Source organism: Sorex araneus, chromosome 7 (assembly GCF_027595985.1).
Source record: "Sorex araneus isolate mSorAra2 chromosome 7, mSorAra2.pri, whole genome shotgun sequence".
NCBI lineage: Eukaryota > Metazoa > Chordata > Mammalia > Eulipotyphla > Soricidae > Sorex > Sorex araneus.
This window is the reverse complement of record NC_073308.1, coordinates 4,398,583-4,424,306: the sequence shown is the minus strand read 5'-3', so window position 1 is coordinate 4,424,306 and position 25,724 is coordinate 4,398,583. Positions and strand designations below refer to the sequence as shown.

Sequence of the window (25,724 nt, the reverse complement as noted above, 5' to 3'; positions counted from 1 at the left end):
TTGCAGGAGAAAGGTTTGGATTTGCTTCCTACCATCACCTGGTCCTCTGAGCACTTTGACAAGTGATTATAAGGAAGAGAGAGGCCAGGTAATTTCTGATCAGTGCCAAGTGTGAGCCACGCTACCTACTCCACAAATAAAAATTATTTTACAAAGAAAATAACATTTTTAAAAAGAGGAACACAACACCTTTTCTCTCCCTTTCTTTTCCTAACTTTGAAAATACATTTTCTGATTTTGAGCCACATTAATTACATATGTCCAACTCCAAATTTAATCCCAATGGTATGAAACACATTTTCCCGCCTACTCCCACCCCTCTGCACCCAGCCCCTCCTTCTGCCATCACTAGAACACACACAGTTAAATAATGCATTTATATTTTCTCCTGGAAATTAGCAAATTAATTCCTAATTTGGAATACGGTGCACTTGTTTAAGAGAAATGTTCTTTCATAAAATGTTTCATACAAGATATATATGAGATAATTAGCTCTAGGTATTGTATCTTACTTGAAAAAAATGTAACTTTTCAAATGCTGCAACATAATCACAATTAAGGCCAAAATCCCTAGATCCTGTTTAAGGGGATTTCAAAAAGGTATTTCTCTGACAGAACTCAGAGGGCGCTTAAAACTCTCCAAATTTCTTTTATTTTTAAATGTAGGCTAATTTATTTTCTTCTTCTTTTTTAAAATTTTATTTTATTGAATCACCATGTGGAAAATTACAATGCTTTCAGGCTTAAGTCTTAGTCATAAAATGCTGAAACAACCATCCCTTCACCAGTGCCCATATCCCAGCACCAAAGGAAAAAAAAACACAGTACACCTCCCATCCCGCCCACCCCCGCACCCCACCCCGCCTTGTAACTGATAAATTTCACTTAACTTTCTATTTACTTTGGTTACATTCAATATTTCAACACAAACCTCACCATTATTATTAGGAGCACCCCACTAGAGTCAGACCTGTTGTGAAGAGAAATGAGGTCGCGCAGCCGCAGAAGCGGCCATGCGGTTCTGTATTTCTGTACTTTAACAACTAAGTCCAGGGAGATTTCTTCCGGATATTTGATCATTGCAAGCTTGTAAACCCCATCAGTGGTCGTCATAATATGGCGGTCCCCACGCCCTTCATCCCCGGGAAGGGACAGGCACGCGAGAGAAATACCTTTCCCCTCCTAGGCAGGCATGGGGTCGTGGCTTAGTTCTCTGGCTGGAGACAGTCTGCAAGGAGCAGCCCATGTTGAAGTTGGTGAAGCTGGGTCTGGATTCATGCTCGTGCAGCTGTGGAGGAGCCGCACGCGCGTGCGGCCCCCGGGGTCACATCTCGGCAGCGGTGGGAAAACTCTCCAAATTTCAAATAAGAGTTTAGAACCAAGGGCCAGGACTTCAGGAAAACTTCAGAAATTCCCTCAAATAAAGTTTTAGAGTTCATTTTTTTCTGGGGATGGTATAATTGACTGAATATGCTAAAAACTTCCAAGGTCGGCTCATTATTTTGAATTATAGCCATCCTCTGTATGTCATCCTTGTGTTTTTCTCTTCACATACTTGAATTAAATCATGTAGTTCTGGCATCAGTCAGCTCCTCAAAAGGCCTATATTCCACAGGTATTTTACCACTTTCTGAAATAAAGTTAACAAGGATAAATTCAAAATTACTGTCTAAATTGGGTAGGGCATTTGCCTTGCACGAGGCCAACCCGGGTTCGACCCCCAGCATCCCATATGGTCCCCTGAACACCGCCAGGAGTAATTCCTGAGTGCAGAGCCAGGAGTAACACCTGTGCATCGCCAGGTGTGACCCAAAAAGCAAAAAAAGAAAAATTACTGTCTAAAATGTTATTTCTATAAAGGCAGTATACAATGATACTGGTGTGTACTCCCGTTATACATCCAATAATTTTATTTTTAAGGCATAAAATAAGAGCATTTTCCTTTTCAATGCAGACATTAAGTTTGGTTCTTTTTGTTTCTCTGTTTTGAAGTCAGACTCGATGGTGCTCAGGGATTATACCCACTTCGTACTTGGGAGTCACTCCTAGCAATGCCATGCTGAGCTGGAACTGAAACTATGCTTCCTGCATGCCAAGAATGTGCCCAGTCTGCTGAGCTATCTGTCCAACCCACTGCTTCTTTTGTTTCTTTATATTTTGGGTGTGGGGATCATACCTTCTGGTACTCAGGGGCTATTGCTGGCTCTGTGCTCCCTGGTGGTGCTAGAGGGGACCATATGCCATGGCAGGGATGTGCATGGCAGGTGCCTTGGCTCCAGTACCATCTTCTTAAGCCCCCATTGGTTCTTAAATGTTCCTATAGTTGACAGAAATTCTACCAACTGACCAAAGAAGTCACTTTTCCTAGAAGAATTACCCAGACTGGAAGGTTGAAGTCAACTCCGGGTCTACTCGTGTAAGTAAATAAGGTCTCTGACAGCTTAAAATTTCTTCTCTAAGACTGCAGGGCTATAGAGCAAGGAGAGCAATTCTGTTTGTGGATTCTCTACTGATTCTTCAGTTTCCTTCTGGCGCAGCTGGCAATATTCATAACACTATTAAATTTCATAAGAGGAGAAAATTTTAAAATCTTAAATAGTATGACCATTATTTGTTTTTGTTTGGGATCACACCCAGCAGTGTTTAGCGTCTTCTCCCGAGCTGGGTACTTGGGGGTGCTTCTGGATACCCATGTGTTGCCAGGAATCCAACCTTGGCCTTCCACATGCACAGCATGTACACTACATCTCTCAGCTGTTTCCTGGCCCCAGCAGAATCACAGTGAAGATTCACAATACATAGTTGGTTGTTGTATAAAATCACAACCACTCAATATGTCAGTGCTGAAAACCAACCCTGAACTGATGCCAGTTGAGTTTCCTGTTCAGTAGGAAAACAGTAGCAATAATTAGAATATTTTGTCTGTTACTAAATTCTAGGTAAGTTTTTTAAATATTATTTATTAATTTTTATTATTTGATGTCTTTATTTTCTTGTTTTTAATGAATCACTGTGAGGTACAACAGTTACAGACGAACAAACTTTCATGCTTACGTTTCAGCCATAGAATGACTGAGTACCCATTCCTCCACCAGTGCCCATCCTCCACTGCCAATGTTCCCAGTATCCCTCCATGACCCCCCTCCTCCCACTCTGTGGTAGGTACATTCCCTTTTACTCTCTTCCTTTGGGTGTTGTGGTTAGCAATATAGGCATTAAGTGGCCATCATGTTCGGTCTGTTGTCTACCTCCAGCACACATCTCCCATCCCAAATGGGCCCTCCAAGCATTCTTGACTTGGTGGTCCCTTCTCTATCTGAGCTGTCTCACATGCACCAGCATGTGAGGCTAGCATCCAAGCTGTGAGCAATCCTCCTGGTCTCATTCTCTACTATCCTTGGGTGCTAGTCTCCCACTGTTACTTTATATTCCACAAATGTAAGCGTTAAGTATTTACTTTTACAATATTGCCCATAAGGTCAGCTAAATTAAAAGTATATTTTTTCAGAAAACTGTAGCTTAGAAATACCTTCGCATATCTGTTTAGAAGACCTACAGTTACATTTAAAAACTGAGACAGAGGGGCCAGAGTAATATTACAGTGGATAGTACATTCGCCCTGCATGAAGCCAACCCAGGATGAGTCCCGGAATCCCATGTGGTTCCCCAAGTCCTGCTAGCAGTGGTCCCTGAACACAGAGCCAGGAGTCAGCCCTAAGCATCAGCAGGTGTGGCCCAAAACCCAGAAAAGTAAGGAGCACTGGAGTACTGTCATCCCGTTGTTCATCGATTTGCTTGAGCAGGCACCAGTAACATCTCCATTGTGAGATTTGTTATTACTGTTTTTGGCATATCGAATATGCCACGGGTAGCTTGCCAGGCTCTGCTGTGCGGGCAGGATACTCTCAGTAGCTCACTGGGCTCTCCGAGAGGGACAGTGGAATCGAACCTGGGTCGGCCTCATGCAAGGGAAACACCCTACCCGCTGTGCTATTGCTCCAGTCCAAAGGCAGAAAAATGAACAGAGCTAGTACTTAAACAGGAGTCTGAAGTTTATAACCACTATACTATTCTGTTTTATTGACTAGCAATTGAGAAAGAAGAATTGGATCAAACACTCTACAATCTAAACTATTCTATATTTATACATTGGGGGTAATATTTACTGTAATTATTTTTCACAGGTTCCACAAAGAACAAATTTGAGACTTCTGAAAAGCATCTAGTGAATAAAAGAATAGGAAGTACTACTATTTCCATTATTTTCAATATAGGGCTGGAGCAATAGCAAAGCAGGTAGGGCATTTGCCTTGCACACGGCCAACCCGGGTTTGATTATTCCTTTCCTCTCAGAGAGCCTGGCAAGCTACCGAGAGTATCTGAACCACACGGCAGAGCCTGGCAAGCTAACCATGGCACATTCAATATGCCAAAAACAGTAACAACAAATCTCAAAATGGAGATGTTACTGGTGCGTGCTCCAGCAAATCGATGAACAATGAGATGACAGTGCCACAGTGCATTTTCAATAAAATTGACTTCTCAAATTCAATTTATTTGCTCTTCAAATAAGAAAACTGCAGTACTTCAAGGACAACTGAGAAAAGTCTTACCTAAAACCACAATGAGCAGTTTCTGAAATGCATCTGACACAGCCTTTTGAATAGCAAACTTCTGAGTCATAATTATGATCCTAAATCCAACCCAAACAAATAGATTTACAATGCCAATCTGTATTAACTGACTTAAATGAAGTCTAAAAAGAGAACTGGAGATGAAGCAATACTACAGCAGGTATGGACTCTGCCTTGTATGCAGCGGACCCATGTTCGATCCCCGGAATCACATTTGGTTTCCCCTGCACTGCCAAAAGTAATTTCTGAGTGCAGAGCCAGGACTGCCAAAAGTAATTTCTGAGTTTGGAGCCAGGAGTAACCCCTGAGCATTGCTGGGTGTGACACAAAACGTTTTTAAAAATTAAAAATAAATAAATCACTGTATCACTGTATCACTCTCATCCCTTTGCTCATTGATTTGCTCCAGCGGGCACCAGTAATGTCTCCATTTTGAGACTTGTTACAGTTTTTGGCATATTGAATACACCACTGGTAGATTGCCAGGCTCTGCTGTGCAGGAAATAAATAAATAAATGTATAAATAAGTAAATATATAGATAGATAAAGAAAGAAAGAAAGAAAGAAAGAAAGAAAGAAAGAAAGAAAGAAAGAAAGAAAGAAAAAGAAAGAAAGAAAGAAAGAAAGAAAGAAAGAAAGAAAGAAAGAAAGAAAGAAAGAAAGAAAGAAAGAAAGAAAGAAAGAAAGAAAGAAAGAAAAAGAGAACTACATCATGATCTTAGTGAGTAAGGGAAGGCACCACACAATGTTAGGGTCGAGCAGATCTCTGCCAGGGGGAGGGGGGAGGCGTGAAGGAACAAAACCGAAACTGCTCTTTCTGCAACAGCAAGGGGATTTATTCAGGCCAGCACGCTGGGGCTCTCCCTCCGCTTTCACTCCTACGCAGAGGAGGGTTAGAGAGAGAGAAAGAGAGCCCCGTATACAGAGTTCAGACTCTTTTTATACACCTTAGTAAATAAGATTACTTTGATCATTATTCTCATTTTTCCCATTTTTCCAAGGTAACTTTGATCAACATCTTCATTTTTTGGGATCAAGGGGGGTCATCAGTGACATTCTGCTTTGCTAGAGAAAATTTCGCCATATGTCCGTGCCTTTCCTGGACATTACCAGGCGTCTGGGCAGTTTCATTTCCTGAAACAGGTCCTTGTTTTGTGTAGCTTAGGTCATACTTCAAGGTATTGTTTTACAGAGAGTGATCAAGTAAGTTAGCAAGTTACAGAAGGCAATTTAGCAAGTTACAGAAAGCAATCAAGCAAGTTAGCAAAACATTAACCCTATCCTTTGCTGCTACATGGCCCATACCGCTCAACAAGGCTATGTCTCAAAGGCTCTGTGGTAGGTATATTCTGTCAGGGCTATTACCATACATTTTTGCTGTCTGATGTATTCTGTACATTCCTGAATAAGTGAACTAGATGGGAGAAATCAGTCAAGATCATGGCACAGAGCTCACACTGATTATGTATTTCAAATAGGCAAAGTGAAGCTAGACACCTACAGATTACACTACTATAAACTAGGAAGTTGACATACCTCGCATCACTAATATTCCAAGAGCAGTACACCACAGTTGATGGGGTTTGAAGTAGGAGGCAACCAATCTCAGAGGGAAATACATTTTTACAGAGGGAAATACATTTTACATTTTACACAAGGCTCAACCTTTAACAACATATCAATAATCTCTTATTGTAGGGCTTAATGGTCCCTGAGGGAAATACAGCAATCTTCACATACTTTCCTCTAAGGAAACTTTTTTGGAGCATATTCAACAGTTGATTCAGAGCAAACAATACAAAATAAATTCTTTCTTTCTGCTTTGGGGCTGGAGTTCGAGATCGGGATGGAAACACCCAAAATATGGTGGTAGGAAGGTGTAATGGTGGTGGGATTGGTGTTTGAATATTAAATGTAATCAAATAATGTGAATTACTCTATAAAATTAAACAAACAAAAAAAACCCACAGGAGATTGAGAAAGGGTTGGTAGTGGCATAGATGAGCTGGTCTCTCCCTAAGATTCACCAACAGAGGCTGTTCCAGTTCTTTCACTAACAGCCCTGCCTTTGACTGAATACCCTAAGCCTACGTGCCACAGATTCTGGGGGAAAAACATTTATATTAGTTTATTTCATTATCTAGATGAAGAATTTGCTGGGATAACAGAAGATTACACATGATCTATACTTGAAAGATACTTTGGAACAAAGAAGATTATTACTCCAAATAGGAGAAACACTGTTCCCATCTCCATACCCCTAAGCTTCTTGGTAGGAAGACAGCTCTAAAATTGTGAAGTTCAAGGTTCTGTCAGAGTGACAGAACAGCAGGTAGGGCACTTGCCAACCCAGGCTTGATCTCCAGCATCCCACAGAGTCCTCTGAGCACCTCCAGGAGTGATTTCGAGTGCTGAGCAAGGAGTATCATCAGGTGTCCCTAGCACTTCCCCTCCCAAAAAAAAAAAAAAACAATGGTTCTGTGGTTACTACCTAAGATTTGAACAAGTATTGTTAAAAACATCTGCCCAAGGCTTTAGCAACTTAGCAAGGAAAGGGGTGTTTCTGATGTCTGAAAATATGATGAGAGAGAGAGAGAGAGAGAGAGAGAGAGAGAATGAATTCTTTCCCACACCCCCATTCCAGTCCCCACAGAGACCTTCCAGTTTATCCAAAATTTCCTTGGCTATGCCAACTCCAGGGCTCTTGCAATCAAAGGGTGACAATACCACCTCTAAAGCACAGAAGATCTTTATGCTTTGCTTCTGAAGTGGTGCCACAATATCTTCATTTTCCCTTTCTTCGAGGTCAGAAAGATCCTGAAGCTGGATTTTAGATTGAAGGTCCTTCTGGACATCTCAATGTAGACTTTAAAATGTTTAATTAGAAATAAAAATGAAACTCCAGCAATCCAGGCTAACACTTGAAGTAACCTGTGACTTCAACATTAAGCAAAACTTTCCATGAACTTTCCATGAACTATTTCCATGAACTTTCCATGAACTTTCCATGAACTACACCAACCATGCACATGCAGAGCACACAAGTGCTCTATGAATATGGATAACACCGTCAATTCACTGAGATCTTTACTGATTCTGGGGTGTGACCGAGGCTCAGACACTTTCACTTAGACAACTCTCATCTGCCAGGTCTGTCGGTCCACAGGGCCTGCTGGGGTCACAACCCACAGTGCTGTGGAGTCGTGCAGTACTCAGGACAAAAGCCAGGGCCTTGAACACGGTGGGCACAGGCTCTGCACTTGAACTCTCTCCACTTCCTACCCTGACAATCCTTTCAGACCATCCATTGAAACCAAAATAGTAGCTTGCCAGTTCCTGGCATTGGGAACTGTTTAGGGCAAGGGCACGATGTTGAACTGCTTTATGTCTGCTGAGACGAATCTAAAGACATAAGAGACATACTTGAGGATTGGAACGAATTGCCACAGAGATCTAATTCAGCCGACCCAAGACTTCTCAATACAAGTTTCATAAGATGGCTGTGAAGAGCAAATTGTACAAACTTTGGTGGTTGCTCTTGTTTCAGACCCATACTCAGCAACAATCAGTTACTTGGAGTTCTGTGCTCTGGGATCATTCCAGGTGGTGGTTGGGGCAATCATATGTGCTCCTGGGTATAGGTATGTATAGGGCATAGAGCAGGGACTGAAGCAGGCGTTGAGCCTGCAGAGGAGCAGCAGAGTCTATGGTCACCACGGAGGGGTGTTCTCGTGTCTGATGAAGGCGCAGGCAAGGAGGAAAGGATGGGGAGTGAGAATGACCAGCAAGATGAGGGGTGAGAAGCCAGTTCAGGGAGCCAATCAGAGAAGGCTTAGAATTATCAAGTGAAAGTTTTGTAAAAGAATAATCCTCGTTCATATATTCAGAGGCATGGGAAGTGGTGGGGGGCGTGCACGGGAAAACAGCAGAGAGGGGGACCCCTAGGTTCTTATCCCCATCCCCTCCACACCCAACTCTACTCCAGCAAAATCGAAACGAACCATAGAAGAATGGAAATGGGCCAGACAAAATAATGGGACCAATATGAGGCCCAAGCGAGACGGAATTCGGGAGCTGGAGACTATGGGGCCGGGGTACACGCAAAGGGAAGAAAGTTTACAGTGGGAAACTAGGGGTGGGCATCGGGAACGGCTGGCTTAAGACAGAGCGATGACGCTGGCCGCGAGTCCCTCCAGCCAACAGGACTGCCAAGCGCACACAGCGGACCCCATCAAAGCCCAGAGGAGGCTGGGAACTGGCTCTGACCCTGTCAGCGAGTCTCTTCCAGCAACCAGCCCTGGCGTTTCTGCAGCAGCAGCCCTGGGGCCGTGCTGCCCGGAGTCTGGGGGACACTCTGCAAGGCAGCGGGAGGCTGGTGGGTGGGGGCGGCTAGCTGCCAGTGTAAGGGGCCCCCGCCCAGCACTGCTTCCCACGGGGCCCGGCCCCCGCCGAGTGCGGACCCACCTTCAGCGGAGAGGACTAGAAGAGCGGCTGCCGGCCGCAGGCCCCTTGGGCTGAGTGAGCGGCGCGCGCAGAATAAAACTTGACCATGGCGTAGGAACCCTGCGGGGCGGCCGCAGCGTTGGCGAAGACGCGCACCGCATACAGGAGGCCAAAGCGGGAGAAGGCTGCGGACAGAGAACGATGCGGGGCCGCCGCGGTCACCCACCGCACAGTCCGCGGCCGAGGCCCACCCTCCCCGCACACGCCCCGGCCCCGCGCGGGGAGCCACTTCCCCAGCACGCTGCACTCTGCAAGCCCGGGCTGCAGCAGCGTCGCAGGGGCACGGGCCCCGGGGTGCAGCAGGAGAAAGTGTCGCGGCGAGCTGACAGCCACGGTTCCCTTGGCACAGGACAGGGTGCGGGGCCACGGTGGGAAGTCAGGGCTCGGGGCGCCTTTCCCGGAACACCCCGTCCTGCCCTCCGACCTGGCTCACATGCAAGGCTTTGACCTTGGGGTCAGGGCTCAGCTCCCACACCAACAGGGTTTTGTCACTCTCGCTGGGAACCGTGAAAGGTACCACCTCAGCCCTCCTCAGCTTCACTGCATCTGCGCAACCCAGTCCAAAGGTAAGAATAGCGTTCGGTGCACCCCCAGTCTAGAAAGTGAGTGGGAGAACAGGATTTTTAGTGTGCTGGGGATTGGAATCCTAACAGCATTCCCCCACTAAGATGGGGCAGATTCTGGGCCTTCCCAACATCTTTCATATTTTCTCGAGCCAGACTGAACAGGGCAGGCCATTTATGGATTTGATTCCATTTTTCTTCTGCAGAACAGGAGACCCAGAACTCTGCATTTCCAGAGACCAACTCCGGTCCTGCTTTAAAGTAGTTTATAAGGTTAACCCGTGGTTCCCAGATGAAGGAACTCTAGAAACCAAGACTTGGAAAAAAGTTAAGAATAATGCCTATAAGGCATCTAAGGAAGGGACTAAGATCCCCGTGGAATTCTGGATTACATGGGAGATTGTTAATTCTATTCTCCTGTTTTTGAAAAGTACAATTGATGTGGAGGAGAATATTATAAATAACACGACCTCAGTTCCTTCCACACCTAAGTCTCAAAAGGGTTTTCATAGTAAAAATATTTCTGAGGCTGGTGAATATAGCTCTACTTCCAGTGCATCAGATGAAAGTGATGCGAGTTATGAGTCTGCCACCACTTACTCAGATTCTGAGTCCGAGAGGGACTCCAGACCGCTTGGGACATGCTCCCAATCGCCCAGTCCAGGCAGAGCAGAAGCAGCATCCATCTTATCGCAGGTTAAGGATGGATTCTCTCAGTCGTTTCAAAAAGGCCTGTGTCTCATATGGGCCTACATCTTCGTACTGTAGGGAGTATCTTACAGGCTGCAGCAAAAAAGGCCTACTGGGTATCTCAAGATTTTCATGTGGTTGCTAAGACTTGCTAAAGCTCTTCTCAGTACTTGGAGTGGAGAATGTGTCTCAGTGATGAGGCCAAGGCAAAGCTTCAAGGCCTAGGCCATGCTGGACAAAACTTTTCAGGAATTAAGTTGATTTATGAGATGTTAATTGGTGAAAGGAAATGGCGTGACCCAGAAAGGCAAGTCACCTTGCTGTGTGCTGTTTTTCTTCATGTCCATGATGCAGCCCTGCATGCGTGGGAGAAGGTTGATGTAGATGCAGAAATTTTTTTTTTTTTGCTTTTTGGGTCCCATCCAGCAATGCTCAGGGGTCATTCCTGGCTTTGCACTCGGGAATTACCCCTGGCCGTGCTCAGGGGACCATATGGGATGCTGGGAATCGAACCCGGGTCAGCCGCATGCAAGGCAAACGCCCTGCCCTCTGTGCTATCACTCCAGCCCCAGATGCAGAATTTAAGGGAGGTTTTACAAAGATTTTCCAGAGAGCCTCAGAACCTTATGCAGATTTCATAGGAAGGTTGATGAAAGCCATTGAAATGTAGGTTAAGGACAAGGAAACTCAGGAGCTGTTGACTAAACTATAGGCCTTTGAAAATGCTAATGAGAACCGCCAGGCCTTTCTGTGCCCTATTAAGGAGAAGGAAGACATAATGGGGTACTTGAAAGCATGCTGGAATGTTGGTTCTGTTAAACATATGGTGCAGGTCTATGCCTTACAGAGACAAGCTCAGAAAAGATGTTTTAATTGTGGAAAACCAGGCCACTTTTGTAAAGATTGTTCTACTGTGAGAGCACATCCTGGGCCCTGTCCCCAGTGTAAGAGGGGAAATCATTGGGCCAGAGATTGTCGCTTTAATTTTGATGCAGTGGGTGACCCCAACTCGGGACACCTGCAAGGGGGCCAGAGTCAGGCCCCACAAAATCTGGGGATGTTCTCAGTTTCAGCCCCTCTTCCCAGTGTGGAGCTTCAGAGCTCCAATCAGTATAATCGCTGAAGCCAGTGATGGCAGGAAGGCCTTGGATATTTCCTGCCCAGATACAGTTACTACAACTCCTTTTCAATAAGCCCACAACCTCTGCATCTTCAGTGGACATATGGAATGTTAAATCAAATACAAAAAGGAGGTATTTTCTCAACTGAATGTAGCAGGAAAACTCCTCATTCGAGGAAAAGGCTATGCTTTTGTTTCAACAGATGATAACCCCACTGAGAAACTTTGGATCCCATTATGTCTCATAAGAAGTAGAATTCAACCATGTGATTTGGATCTCAGACCTCCAGAGACTCACAACCCTTCAAATTCCAGCTCCAAGCTGGAAATCACAAGGAAAGAAGATGAGCCAGCGTCAGAGAACCTGAAGAAAAGGCCTCTGAACTCCTTTAAAATAACATGAGATCACATTAAGAGCATCTCTTATACCTCTCTTTTACAGGTTGTGGATTGGACAATGCCACACCAAGTATCCTGAATTACCAGTATTTTACTTTTACTCTTTCCTTGGAATTCACAGTTTCCTGAAGGAGAAAGGAATGGCTTTTAACAGGAACACCTTTTCATTTCTCTCTAGGATATCCTTTTGTATTGGAGCTTCCCTCTGACTCTTTCTATTCACAGGCATGGAGACCAAACCTCAACTGTCAAAGTCTCTGATAACTTTAAAAAAGTGTTTTTTCTCAGACATAAGCTAGGTTGCACCTCTAGGACTACCGAGGAACCTGACCAAAGAATGGCTGCATTCCCCTGCTGAAGTTCTCCTGCCAGGAGTTGTGATGCTCCTGTTCCAGTGTTCCCCAACTGATTCCTGAAATTTATCAGACTCCTAATAGCTGCTCCCTTGAGACTCATTGCTGCAACCACTACTGATGCTGTTACAGGAACAACTCTTCAATTTTGATCCAGACACTTCATTTCTTCAAAATGGGACTACATGACTTATCATTGGTGACTCTTATCACCCCTGGACAGTGCAGGACAATTGGACGCTTTACTACAAGCACTGCTCTGAGCCCAGGGTTGGACTGAAATCTTAGTACAACTAATAAGACTGTATTGTGATTTGGAATTATGTTGTGATTTGGAATTGTTCCTTATTCAAATTTTTGTGTTTCTGTAAAAGAAAAAGGGGGGTATGTAGGATAACATAGCCTCAGGTAGTTTAGGTTTTTTGGGTTACTCTCATCACAGTGATCCCATCCCTCTGAGTTTATTTATAACTTCTTTCTTTGTGTTCTGTTGACTTGTAAATATTGTTTTTCTCTTCTTGAGTCCTTTGTATAATTTATTCAGAGCCATGTCCTTTTGTATGGACACAGGAAGACTTAGCAAATGCTATGCTTTTGTAACCTGGGAGTCATTTGACTCTACATGATATTTTCCTCCTGGGCATCTGTTCTCTGACCTAAGCCTCAGCTGCCCTTACTTCCTAGCACCCCCCAAAAGCAGGGTCCCTACGAGGGACGGGACGGACCCAGGGCAATCGGTGAGTTGTGTGCTACCCTGGCATCGAGATGGGCCTGGCCAAAGTGCCTAATGCTTAACTATAAGTGAAGAGCTTGGTCATGGACAAATGCTGTCATGATCCAAACAGTGATAACTAGATTTGGACCCTGCTAGGGTTAGGAGTGATTAATCTGGCCTGAGTGCTGTAGTCTGAGTCTGTGGCAAAATGTTGCCAGGAGAGCTGCCTTGCAAGCCTCAATGTGTCTCTTGCTATGTCCATACAAAAATAACTAGTATTAAGACTGAATAAGTTCTTGGAGGAAGGAAAGGAGAAAAACACCTTAAGAGGTATTTTGCCTGCTGACAGTGGGGAAGGGCTTTGGAATGCCCTTAGGTAGTATTGGCTTTGAACCTGAGAGCCCTCAGGAAGGGCTTTCCTATGTTGACTTTGCTGCCTGGATGTGTGTAGCCTAGGGGCAAGGGGGAGAGAGAAAAAGAGGAGATGAGAGACTGCAGTAGATCCAGAGAGAGGACAGAGCTAGGAGTGCGGGAGATGAGAAAGATGGAAGATTGAATAAACGGTAACGAATCAGCAACCAGCTTGGTCCTCCTTCTTCCTTCGCTGTTTTTGGCCAACAGCCTTCCCGATCCAGCCCAAACACAGCGGTTCCAGAGGACCGAATGCAGGCAGTGAGACAGAGCCGCCCTGAGAGCCCACGAGTGCACACGCACTTCGGCTTGCTTAGATTTTTACACTTGAAAAAAGGATAATATAATCAGGGGTCAGAGCAGTAGTACAGCAGGGAGAGTATTTATTTGCCTTGCATGCAGCTGATCAGGTTCAATCCCTAACATCCCATATGGTCCCCTGAGGACCACCAGGAGTAATTCCTGAGTGCAGAGCTAGGAGAAACCCCTGAGCATTGCCTGGTTTGGCCCCTCCCAAAAAACATAAAGGATAATATAACCAATGTTCTTCTTTTCTAAGACAAAAACTGATTGCATTAGTTAAGTGTGACTTCTCTACAATGCTAATAATTGTTTTATAAAGAAGAATTTTAAAAATAATTTATTCCCTTCAGTCTTAAAGTTGCTTTACAAATGGAAAATCTTTAATCATGGTCTTAATTTTATTCTTGTTTTTTTCTGTTCTGGAAACCTACACGTCTGGAAACTACCACATCATCATTTCTCATTTTATATCTGCTGTAGTTAAAACTCAAAAGTAGGAACATGAGTGATTCAAGGCACACCCCAGTTTTATCAGTACTGATGGCTGCTACATGTAGGACATGCCTCCATCTGTCCCTTTTCTGCAAATTGCCCTGTATTGTCTGAAGAGGAGGGCAGGTTAAGGGTTAAATTTGCCTTTGTAACTTCTTGGCTGCTTTGAAAGAGGTTTTTGAGACTGCTGGGCAGGAAACTGTCACCAAATGGGCCAACAAACTGCCCTAGGAACTGTAAGCAAACATTTGCATTTGCAGGGAAACAGTTAAAAGTCAACAAATGTTGAGATAAGCAAATTAAGTGACATATGTGTGATCCCCTTTGATCCATAGATGTGATTTCCTTTGATCTAATAGGTGTAATTTCCTTTGGTCCAATATGTGTGATTTTCCCTTTTCTCCCCAAAAAGGGTTTAAAAACAGCTCTCTTTTTGAGTTCCGAGGCCTTCCGCTTTGCTGCTTTTCAGGCACAGTTGAAGGTCCCAATATAGCTATATTGGCTTGAATAAACCCCGTGCCTTTGCAGAAAGAGTTGTCTTGGTTTTGTTCTTTTGTTCTTTTGTTCCACCGCGCCTCCCCGGGGCAGAGATCTGCTAACCCCTAAAAGTCCTTAAGCAGGTTTCATTCCATATTGGCACCTCCTAAGAAAATGAAATCGACAGTGGTAGGGTGCTTGCCTTGCATGTGACTGGCCTGGTTCGTTCCCCAGCATCCCATATGGTCTCCTGAGCACTGCCAGGAGTGATTCCTGAGTGCATAGTCAAGAATAACCCCTGAACATCACCGGGTGTGGTGCAAAAGCAAAAAATTAGATCCTGTGTAAGATACATAGGACAGAGGGTAAAGTGCTTGCCTCGCATGTGGCCAACCCAACTCTGATCCTTGGAATAGTATGTAAAATATAAAGGAACATGTTGGGAGCCCCCCACCCTCGTCTTTTTAGAAAGGATCATCCCTAATCGTTAATGTTCCTGTTTTTGGTTGATGACTGGGAGTGTATCCCCAGCACTCCAAGGGGTCACTCCTGAGCAAGACATTCAGGAATAGCCCCAGACACTTGGGTGTGGTCCCAAATAGCCCTGCCCTAAACAAAACAGAGATATAGATTCCATCCAGCACTTTTTTCCTTTTTTTTTTCTTTTTTTGTGTCACACCTGGAGATGCACAGGAATTACTCCTGGCTCATGCACTCAAGAATTAGTCCTGGCGGCGCTCAGTGGACCATATGGGATGCTGGGAATCAAACCTGGGTCGGCCGCGTGCAAGGCAAACACCTTATTTGCTGTGCTATTGCTCTAGCCCTATCCAGGACTTTGTAAAGATGATCTGAATTCTAGTTCATTCTTCCAGAGCAGGCTGAAATCTTTGGCATTCTGACTACTTCCTCCACGCACCACTATTTTCCATGCCTCAATCAATACCAGATCATTAAGCTGTACCCGAGATTTCTCTCTCCATAAAAAACAATTGGCTTTGGTTATGTTACCTGGAGTCTGATACTGTTTAAAACCAGTAATTACAGAGTTCACTGACTCTCCCAATACCCTGTGAAACTGTTCACACAGGTCTCCACTTCACAATGAACATTCGTGGACAAGTTTTATCTTCCTTTTAGTACCTTGAGAGATCCGATTGCCCTTGACACTCAAATTCGATCAGGAAAATGTGAACCCTTTCTTCATACAAGGAATACTTTACTAATCCCCCAAATATAGACATTTCATTGGGGTCCCCTTGCTTTTACAAATGACAGTCAGGAGCTAGGGGCCCGGACTTGCATGGGAATGAGGAGGTAGCCCTTGGAAACCCTGTAGTCCTAGGGAACTGGCTCCATTTGGCTTGTGAAGGGGAAGGGAAGAAAGTGACAGAGATTGAAAGCAAAGAACAGAAGAAGTGGAGAATCCCCAAGTGAGGAGCGAGAGTAGTTCTGGAAAACTCCACAGCAGGCCGGCTTCCCCCGCCTCATTCCAGGGGACACTCTGTCACCCAGGAAGAGAGTGGTCGGCCCTCACAGGACAGCTTCCACATCAGCCTGTAGAGACAAAACACTGGTTCTGGCTTCATCCATCCTAACCCAGTGCTCTGTGAGCTCCTGTGGCCTCTCCTTGGGTCTCCTTTGTGGATCTCTGCTCCGGCCTCCTGTGGCCCTTCTGATGCTTCCTGTCAATTGCCCTCATCTGTGGCTTCTGCTCTACCCCCATTCGGGGGCTTCAACATTTTAAACAGTTTTCTCCCATGACAGGAATGGGCCCTGTTTGCTTGGGCTGAGAGTAGCTAAAGGAAAATGTTGCCCCCACCCTTGCCCCACAGACTCTCTCTCTCGAAAGAGTCAGTCATAAGTACCCCTGAGGTACCTGAGTTTGCCCAACACCGCACAGTCACCCAGAGAGGACGGGCGCTTTTACAATTACTTTATCTGTTCACCGTGAAGGGCAGTGAAGTTCAGTAACCATGGGAACACCCGCCATGGCTGAGCTGACTGCTTGAGGGTGTCTACCTCTCTGGGGAATGGGACATTTCTTTTTCCACTGAAAATGTTGCGTGGCTAGATTCGACCAGACACGATTGTTTGGTGCAAATGCTCCCATGGCTCCAATTATGGAACCAAGAGCTGATCCATCGGACATTGCATCCCAGGTACTTAGGCTGGACCAAAGCCACCCTCATGGCTGCTTAAGACTTTAAGACTTAAGACTTTAGTGGTGGAACTTGAGGGGCCATCAGGAGTGGAGAAAGCTGGAGTGCAGGGGGCGCTGTGGAGCCAGGTTACCAGCAAAGCAGAGGCAACCTGACTCGGGTTTTCGGTCCCACCTGGCTGGCTCTGCACTCAGGAATTACTCCTGCCAGCCTCAGGGGACCTTAAAGGATGCTGGGGATCAAACCCGGGTCAGCTGCATGCCAAGGAAGCTCCTTACACACGGTGGCTCTGGCTCCTCCTGCAAACACTTTGCAGCTTTGCAGATTTATTTCCACTTGCTTCCCAAGGTTCCCCTGAGCCCCTTGGCTGGGCTCTGCAAGACTGCTCATTTTGGGGGTCAGAGAGATAGTACAATAGGTAGGGCATTTGCCTTGCATGTGGCCGACCCAGGTTTGATCCCGAGCATCCCATACAGTCCCCAGAGCACTGCCAGGAGTAATTCCTGAGTGCAGAGCCAGTAGTAACCCTTGAGCACTGCTGGGTGTGACGTTCAAAACAAAATAAATGAATAAATTAAATACAATTTGTAAAAAAAGACTCCTCGTGCTCTCCCTCTTCTAGCTTAAGTGGGTCTCTTACTGCAATCAACCCAGGGTTGCTCCACACTGTTTCCAAGAAAGAACCAGAAAATCCCAGGCCCTATGAGTCGAAGCTTGCTAGGCACTGGCAGTTCCTGCCCACTGCTCCTTCCTCTGTCACCACATCTTCAGTATGCTGCCCATCTCCCCGAGTCTTAGTTCATCTTCCCTCCTCACCACTTCCTCATCCCTCCTGCTCAGTCAGGCACTGGGGAGCCTCAGCACTAAGCCTCCTGGGCTTCCACCCTCAGACCCACAGGTACTTCCTCGCTGGTGACGGGGACAGCATGTCAATCTGGGCGGCCACTGGGGCCCATTCACAGCACAGCCTTTGAACAAACCTGCCAGAGCCACTGGCACAACTCCCCGAGGAAAACGGGTGGGGGCAGGGAGGGAATAGCCCTAGGACTTTTCCCAACAGGGCCTGTGCTGGGCTCCTCCCATCCCAGTGCCTCCAGCTAGCTTCTGGACAGGCTACCGGCTGCACTCTCTCTCCAGCCACCATCTTCTTTTCGGTAAAGAACCAAACCCTTGACTCTCAGGTTTTAGACTTGGCCAGGGTCGGGCTCAGCGGTGGAACATAGGGCTGGCATGTGCAAGGCGGGTGTTCCATGGCCAACTCGTGTGCTCTCCCATGCACAGTCAGGAGGAGTTCTGGTGGACTCAAACACCTCCAGGCCTAAGTCCCGTCAGGCTCAAGTACCACACCTCTGGGTGCCAGAGCATCAGGCCTGCAGAGCTAGGGTGAGCAGCAATGCACTGGAACTTCAGGCACCATCAGCCCCAGCCCCACGTGGATGGCTACCATGACAAAACACAAAAGCTGGGCTGCGGAGAGAGTCGAAAGGGCTGGAGTGCATGCTTGGCATGTTGGATGCGGGGACCCAATCAATCCCCAGTCCCTGACCACACACCTGGCTGTGGCAACAGAACAACAACCAATGTCCACCTCTGAAGCTTTCTTCATAATAAACTAACCCTGGAAATAATCCAACTGCCTGTTAAGGAAAGAATGGATAATACATTTGGCTAGAGTATTCCTAGGGGATACTACTGCACAGAGGGAAAACTGACAAGCGCAGCCTCCTGCTGTATTTACAGGTGGATCCGGTCATTTCTCTCAGAGAAGATGTCAGGCATAAACAGTAGACTCTGTGTGCTGCCATCCGGGGAAAAGGGATCAGTCAGAGTGTGTTTTCTGTGTGGGGGAGGGAACCTTCGAGAGCAGCGTTCTTCGACCTTGTCACATTGGTGGGCCAACAGCTGTCCTGCACATAGTCCAAAGCCCGGCAGTTACAACCAAGGCAGGGGGCCAGTGGTTTTCAACCCATTTCTGTGGAACCAGCGAAAAGGGGAGTGATCTTTTGCAGACCAACAAGGCATGAACAAAAGGCATTTTTTGTAACGTCACTTTGTGGATTCATTTTATTTTATTTAATTTTAATTTTTTTTTTTTGCTTTTTGGGTCACACCTGGCATGCACAGGGGTTACTCCTGGCTCTATACTCAGGAATGACTCCTGGCGGTGCTCAGGGGACCATATGGGATGCTGGGGATCGAACCCGGGTCAGCCGCGTGCAAGGCAAACGCTCTACACACTGTGCTATCGCTCCAGCCCCTATGGATTCATTTTAAAGTCTAACATTACAAAGTGAAAATCGTGCCTCTGGTTTGCCACATGGAAAGTGGCCAGAACTTGTCACAAAGTGGCAGAAACCTTCTGGCAGGACAGGCTGGCACCTACCCACAGACCCAGGATTGGGAAGCCACTGTTATCGTGGGCTTCGAATGTTCCAGAATTTGATACAGAAAGTAGCCACAGAGTATATGCCATATGTAAATATTACTGAGGTGTACACAAAAATAAGGGAACTGTAAATACAGAGAAATGTTAAGGGGGAGAGGAAGAGTCAGGAAAAACAGACTTCAGTGACTGGGCAGGGGTAAGCGGATGCAGGGCCTTTTTATAACAGACATAGAAGGGAGCTAAAGCGGCTCATGGATCTAAAAATAAGAGCTAACTCCGTAACTATGAAGCGGTGGGCCAGAGGGCTGCCCAGAAGACTGAATGCATGAGTTGTACAGGGGAGGCCCAATTTGATCCCCAGATCTCCCTATACAACTAGTCCAAAGCAAATAATCACGTTCTCAAGAAAAAGCACAGAAATGAATTTTCATGACCTTACACCTGGCAATTAGGATCTTAATTACAAACACCCAAACCCGAAGTGACAAAAGGAAATAGACGCTGGACTACATCAAAACTCAAAACTTTTCATGGAGCTCTGGGACAGGGGTAAGCCATTTGCCTTGCATATGAACAGCCTGGGTTCGATCCCAATCACCATATATGGTCTCCGGTGTTCAGCCAGAAGTGACCCCTGAGCACAGAGCCAGGAGTAAGCCCTAAGTGCCACCGGGTATGGTCCCAAAACTGAAATAAACTGAAAACATTTATGTGGCAAATGATAAAGACCAAGTTTAGGGGCCGTGGTGCATACCAGGCCTGGATTTGACGCCGGGCGCCATGTGGCTCTAAGCATCACTAGGTATAGCTCTGGAGACCCTTGAGGATCACTGTAACACTGGTGGTCTCTGGCACAAAAGGACCTCATTCTTTCACTCTGGCACGGAATCGCATGCCTTGGCTAGATGAGCAGTTAAAAATTTAACTTCACCTCTATCACACCCTTGAAAATTTTGGATTTAACTGGAATGTACAGGGGCATTGCAGCCACGTGACACCTCAAACTATACAACACTGATAAGCCAGGAGTAGCACACCAGACTGGGTGGGATGTAAAGTAGAAGGCATCCAATCTTGATTAGGAAAGTACCAACATAGAAGCATACCCTATAACAACATCTTAGCAATGTCTTCTACAATTGCTTAATAGCTACAGGGTAAGGGGCTGAAATGATAGCACAGCAGATAGGGAATTTGCTTTGTACGCGACCAACCCAGGTTCCAGTTCCAGCATCCCATATGGTCCCCTGACACCGCCAGGAAAAATTCCTGAGTGTAGAGCCAGAAGTAACCCCTGTCCATCACCGAGTGTGAACCAAAAGGCAAAAACAAAAAACAAAAACCAAAAAAACACCCAAAACTAAAAATAACTAAAAAAATAGCTCCAGGATGAGATACACAATCTTCACTAATTTTCTTCTGAGGAATTTTTTTTTCATTATTCTTTTAGCAAATTATAAGAAGCAATATAAAATAAATTACTGAGTACCTGCTTTGGGGATAGGCTTAAGGGATCATTGGAAAAACTGGAGATAATTGTGGTTGGAAGGTGCAGTGATGGTGGAATTGAATGTCTGTAACAAATCGTCATGAACAATTTTGTAAGCCACAGTGTCTATATAAGGTAAGCGAAAATAAAATTTTAAAAAATAGTTAAGTTAAAAACAAAAAGAAAAAACACACCAAACCAGGTTGAGCTGTCCCTTTTCACCAGGAGGCTGGCAGCAACAAAAGAGGCAGACAATCAAAATTGGTGGTGAAGTGGTGGAAAAACATACTGTACCTTTTAGTTTTTAACAATGTGGTAGTATTCAAGAGACTAAACAGAGGGACCAGAGGGAGAGTTTAACAGTCTGGGGCACATGGTACATGCTTGGGAGATGAGATTCCATCTCTGGCAGCAGAGGGTACCCCCCAGTCTCCAACTCCAAGCAGCTCCAGGAGCCACCCTTAGCACTGAGCTGGGAGTAGGCCCTGAGCACCTCTGTGTATGCCCTCCAACTAAAACAAACAAATGAAAAAGGTTAAACCTGGAATTAAACTGGATTCCCATTCTGTAGACTGTCTTTGTATTCTGGTCATGGTTTCTTTGAGGTACAGAAACTTAGTAGCTTAAGATAGTCCCATTTGTTCATCTCTGTTTCCACTTGTTTAGTCAATGGCATTTTGTTCTTGAACATACCTTTGGCTTCAATGTCGTAGAGGGTTTTGCCGACCTTTTCCTCAATGTACCTTATGGATTCGGGTCTGATGTTGAGTTCTTTAATCCATTTTGATGTGACTTTTGTGCATGGTGTTAAGTAGAGGTCTGAACCCATTGTTTGGCATGTGGTTGTCCAGTTTTGCCAGCACCATTTGTTAAGGAGACTTTCCTTTCTTCACTTTTCATTTCTTGCTCTTATCAAAGACTATATGCTCATATATTTGAGGGTTTGTGTAAGGATATTCAATCCTATTCCACTGGTCTGTGGGTCTACTTTTTTCCCAATACCATGCTGTTTTAATTGTTAGTGCTTTGAAGTATATTTTGAAGTTGGGGAAGGTGATGCCCTCTCCCATCTTCTTTTTCTGGAGAATTGCTTTAACTATTTGCGGTGCTTGTTGTTTCATATGAATTTCAGGAGTGTTTGATCCATGTCTTTGAAGAATGTCATGGGTATCCATATAGGGATCGCACTGAATCTGTATAATACTTTGGGGAGTACTGCCATTTTGACATTGTTAACTCTCCCAATCCATGAAAAAGAGATGTGTTTCCATTTCCTTGTGTTCTCTTTTATTTTTGAAGTTGTGTTTTGTAGTTTTCTTTGTACAGTTCCTTTACCTCCTTAGTTAAGCTGATTCCAAGGTACTTGATTTTCTGAGGCATGATTTTGAATGGGGTTGCCGTTTTCTTTTCTTTTTTTTTTTCCTTTTTGGGTCACACCTGGCAATGCACAGGGGTTACTCCTGGCTCTGCACTCAGGAATTACTCCTGGCGGTGCTCAGGGGACCATATGGTGTAAAAAACTAAAGTTGGCCGAGGGGGTGCGCGTACCTGCGGGCTCTCTGGGCGGCTCTGTCTCACCGCCCACGTTCGGTACCCCGGAACCGCTGTGTGTGCTGTCGGTCAAGGGCAGGCGATGGAAGGAAGAAGGCCAAACTGGTTGCTCGATCGGTTTATTTCATTCTCTCTCCCTGCTTCTCTCCCGGCTCTCGGTCTCTCTCTCGATCTGTGGATCTGGCCCCCAACCCACTCTTACAGCCTAGTTAAATCTCCACAGCATGAGGGGGTTGGGGCATACACATAGGTGTGGTCAGCAATAGGGTAAGGTTCCTTTCCCTCAGGGGATGCTTCTCCTAGGACTTAAATCTCTTTCAGCAGGAGGATCAACCAAAGGGCGGAGTCCCATGAATGTGTTTCTCTTCTCCTCAGCCAGCAAACATATAAGAATTCATAATATTAATTATTTTGTATGGACACAATAAGAGATGCATTAAAGCTTATAGAATTGCTCTCCTGGGGCCATCTAATCTCAGACTACAGTGCTCAGGTCAGAACAGCCTTTCCTATCCCTAGCAGGGTCCTAGTCTCATCATTACTTTTGGATCATGACAGCATTTGTCTATGATCAAGCTCTTAACTTATAGTTAAGAATTAGGCACTTTGGCCAGGCCCATCTCGATGCCAGGGTAGCACATAACTCACCGCTTGCCCTGGATCCTTCCTGTCCCTCGTCGGGACCCTGCTTTTGGGGTGCTAGGAACTGAGGGGAACTGAGGCTTAAGTGGAGAAAGCAGATGCCCGGGAGGGAATAATATTCGAGGCCAATTAAGTCCCAAGTTACAAAAACATAATATTGTCTTCTTGTGTCTATACAAAAAAGACATAGCTTTAAAGTAAATTATTCAAAAGGCATAAAGAGGAGAGAAAGGCAATGTTATAATATTCAGTGTCCTAGGAAGTTCTGACCTTACAAATTAGCAGAGTCAGATTAGGGGAAGAGCAGATAAACTGGTAGGAATGGTTACAGATAAACAAAGGAATGGGAGTAACTCGGGAGCACTTTGATGGGTGTGACTGATAAACCTAAGCTCCTAGTTGCAAGGAGAGCAGGACAAACCAATGATATCCGACAATATGGGATGCTGGGAATCGAACCCGGGTCAGCCCCATGCAAGGCAAATTCCCTACCTGCTGTGCTATCGCTCCAGCCCTGGGGTTGCCTTTTTCATATCACATTTTTCTCCTCTCGTTATTTGTGTATAGGAATGCCATGAAATTCTAGCATTGTCTTTCTGGCAGGTTTGAGTCATGGTGGGACTGGTGTCAAAATATCGGATGTAACCAAAGTAGAGAGAGAGTATGGGGGAAATTGTTTACCACCAGGCAGGGGAGGGATTGGAATGGGGTTTGGGGGGAATACTGGGGATTTTGATGGTGGAAAATGTGCATTAGTGAACGGATGGGTGTTTGATGATTATATGACCGAAGGTCAAACATGAAAGCTTTGTAACTATCTCACGGTGAATCAATTAAAAGCAGGGAAGTAATAATAAAATAATATGGTAACCTAACATTCTGGGGCTGGAGTGATAGCACAGTGGTTGGGCTTTTGCCTTTCACGAGGCCAACCCGTGTTCGATTCCTCCACCCCTCTCCGAGAGTCCGGCAAGCTACTGAGAGTATGGAGCCAGCAGGGCAGAGCCTGGCAAGCTACCCGTGCGTATTGGATATGCCAAAAACAGTAACAATAAGTCTCTCAATGAGAGACGTTACTGGTGCCCGCTCAAACAAATCGATGAGCAACGGGATGACAGTGAACTTTCTGAATTAAAAAAAGTTGTGTGGCCATGAAAAAAGAGAGCAAGCAAGAGAGGGAGAGTCAGGAAGGAGAGTGTGGTCTTCCTGCTCATGTTCTTTCATGGCATGGCCTGAGAGCCCGGAAACCCCTGAGCCTGGTCACTGTGAGGTACAGTTAGTTACAAAGCTTTCCTGATTGTGAACCAATTTCAGCCGTACAATGCTAGAACACCCCTCCCTCCACCAGTGTCATCATGTTTCATCCTTTACCCACTTTCAGCACACATCTCCCATCCAGAGCGATCCCTTCCAACTATCATTGTTATCGTGATCCCTTCTCTATCCCAGCTGCCCTCTCTCCCAGCCCTTGAGGCAGGCTTCCAGCCATGGACCATTCATCCTGGCCCTTGTTGCTAACTGTCCTTGGGTGTTAATCTCATACTATGTTTTTACTTTTTTTTACATCCCATAAATGAGCGCAATCATTCTATGTCTGTCCTTCTTCTGACTTATTTCACTCAGCATGAGCCTCTCCATGAAAGGAAGAAAGAGAGAAAGGAAGAAAGAGAGAAAGGAAGAAAGAGAGAAAGGAAGGAAGGAAGGAAGAAAGGAAGAAAGAAAGAAGGGAAGAAAGAAGTAAAGAAATAAAGAGAAAGAGAGAAAGGAAGAAAGAAATAAGGAAGGAAAGAAAGAGAAAGGAAGAAAGAAAGAAGGAAAGAAAGAGAAAAGAAGAAAGAAAGAGAGAAAGAGAGAAAGAAAGAAAGAACAAAAAAGAAAGAGAACGAAAAAAGAAAGAAAGAAGGAAAAAAAGAAACAAACAAAGAGAGAAAGGAAGAAAGAAAGAAGGAAGGAAAGAAAGAGAAAGGAAGAAAGAAAGAAAGAAAGAAAGAAAGAGAGAAAGAAAGAATGAAAAAAAGAAAGAAAGAAGGAACGAGAAAGAAAGAAAGAAAGAAAGAAAGAAAGAAAGAAAGAAAGAAAGAAAGAAAGAAAGAAAGAAAGAAAGAAAGAAAGAAAGAAAGAAAGAAAGAAAGAAAGAGAGAAAGGCAGAAAGAAAGAAGGAAAGAAAGAAGGAAAGGAAGAAAGAAAGAAGGAAAGAAAGAAAGACAAAGGAAGAGAGAAAGAGAAAGAAAGAAGGAAGGAAGGAAAGAAAGAAAGAAAGAAAGAAAGAAAGAAAGAAAGAAAGAAAGAAAGAAAGAAAGAAAGAAAGAAAGAAAGAAAGAAAGAAAGAAAGAAAGAAAGAAAGAAAGAAAGAAAGAAAGAAAGAAAGAAAGAAAGAAAGAAAGATCTATTCTCACTTCACTTGCCTCTGGCTGTTCTGCTCACCCTGGTCTTCCTTCTCTCACTGATGTAGTTCTCAGTCTTCCACTGGTCTGTATCCCATTCTGCCTCGGGAACCTTTACTTCCTGCTGCTCACTGAGACGCTTCATCAGGAGGCCGGTTCCGGAGAGGAGCTTGGCACACGCCAGCCTCACCTGGGGCTCAGAGCGGTCCATTTCAGAGTCCAGATCCCGTGAGCAATGAGCTTCCTCACGTCACTGTTGGGGATGAGGGACCACAGCTGCTGGATGAGTTGCATGTCCAGTTGGTCTCCGGGGTGTGGTTTCTGTGTGGCAGAGACGATGTCGGTGGCCACGTTGTGATATTCCCACTGCGTCTCGCTGGACTGCTTGACAGCCGGCACGAGGTTGCCGGGCATCCTGGCGTCCTTCTCATGGGCGGTGCCTTTGCTACC

At 45.3% G+C, this 25,724-nt stretch overlaps 1 pseudogene; it reads right to left on the bottom strand.

Annotated features, from left to right (window-relative positions):
- Nucleotides 1–1,565: 1,565 nt before the first annotated feature.
- LOC129406543 (RAD52 motif-containing protein 1-like) lies at nucleotides 1,566–25,419 on the bottom strand (annotated as a pseudogene).
- Nucleotides 25,420–25,724: the final 305 nt, after the last annotated feature.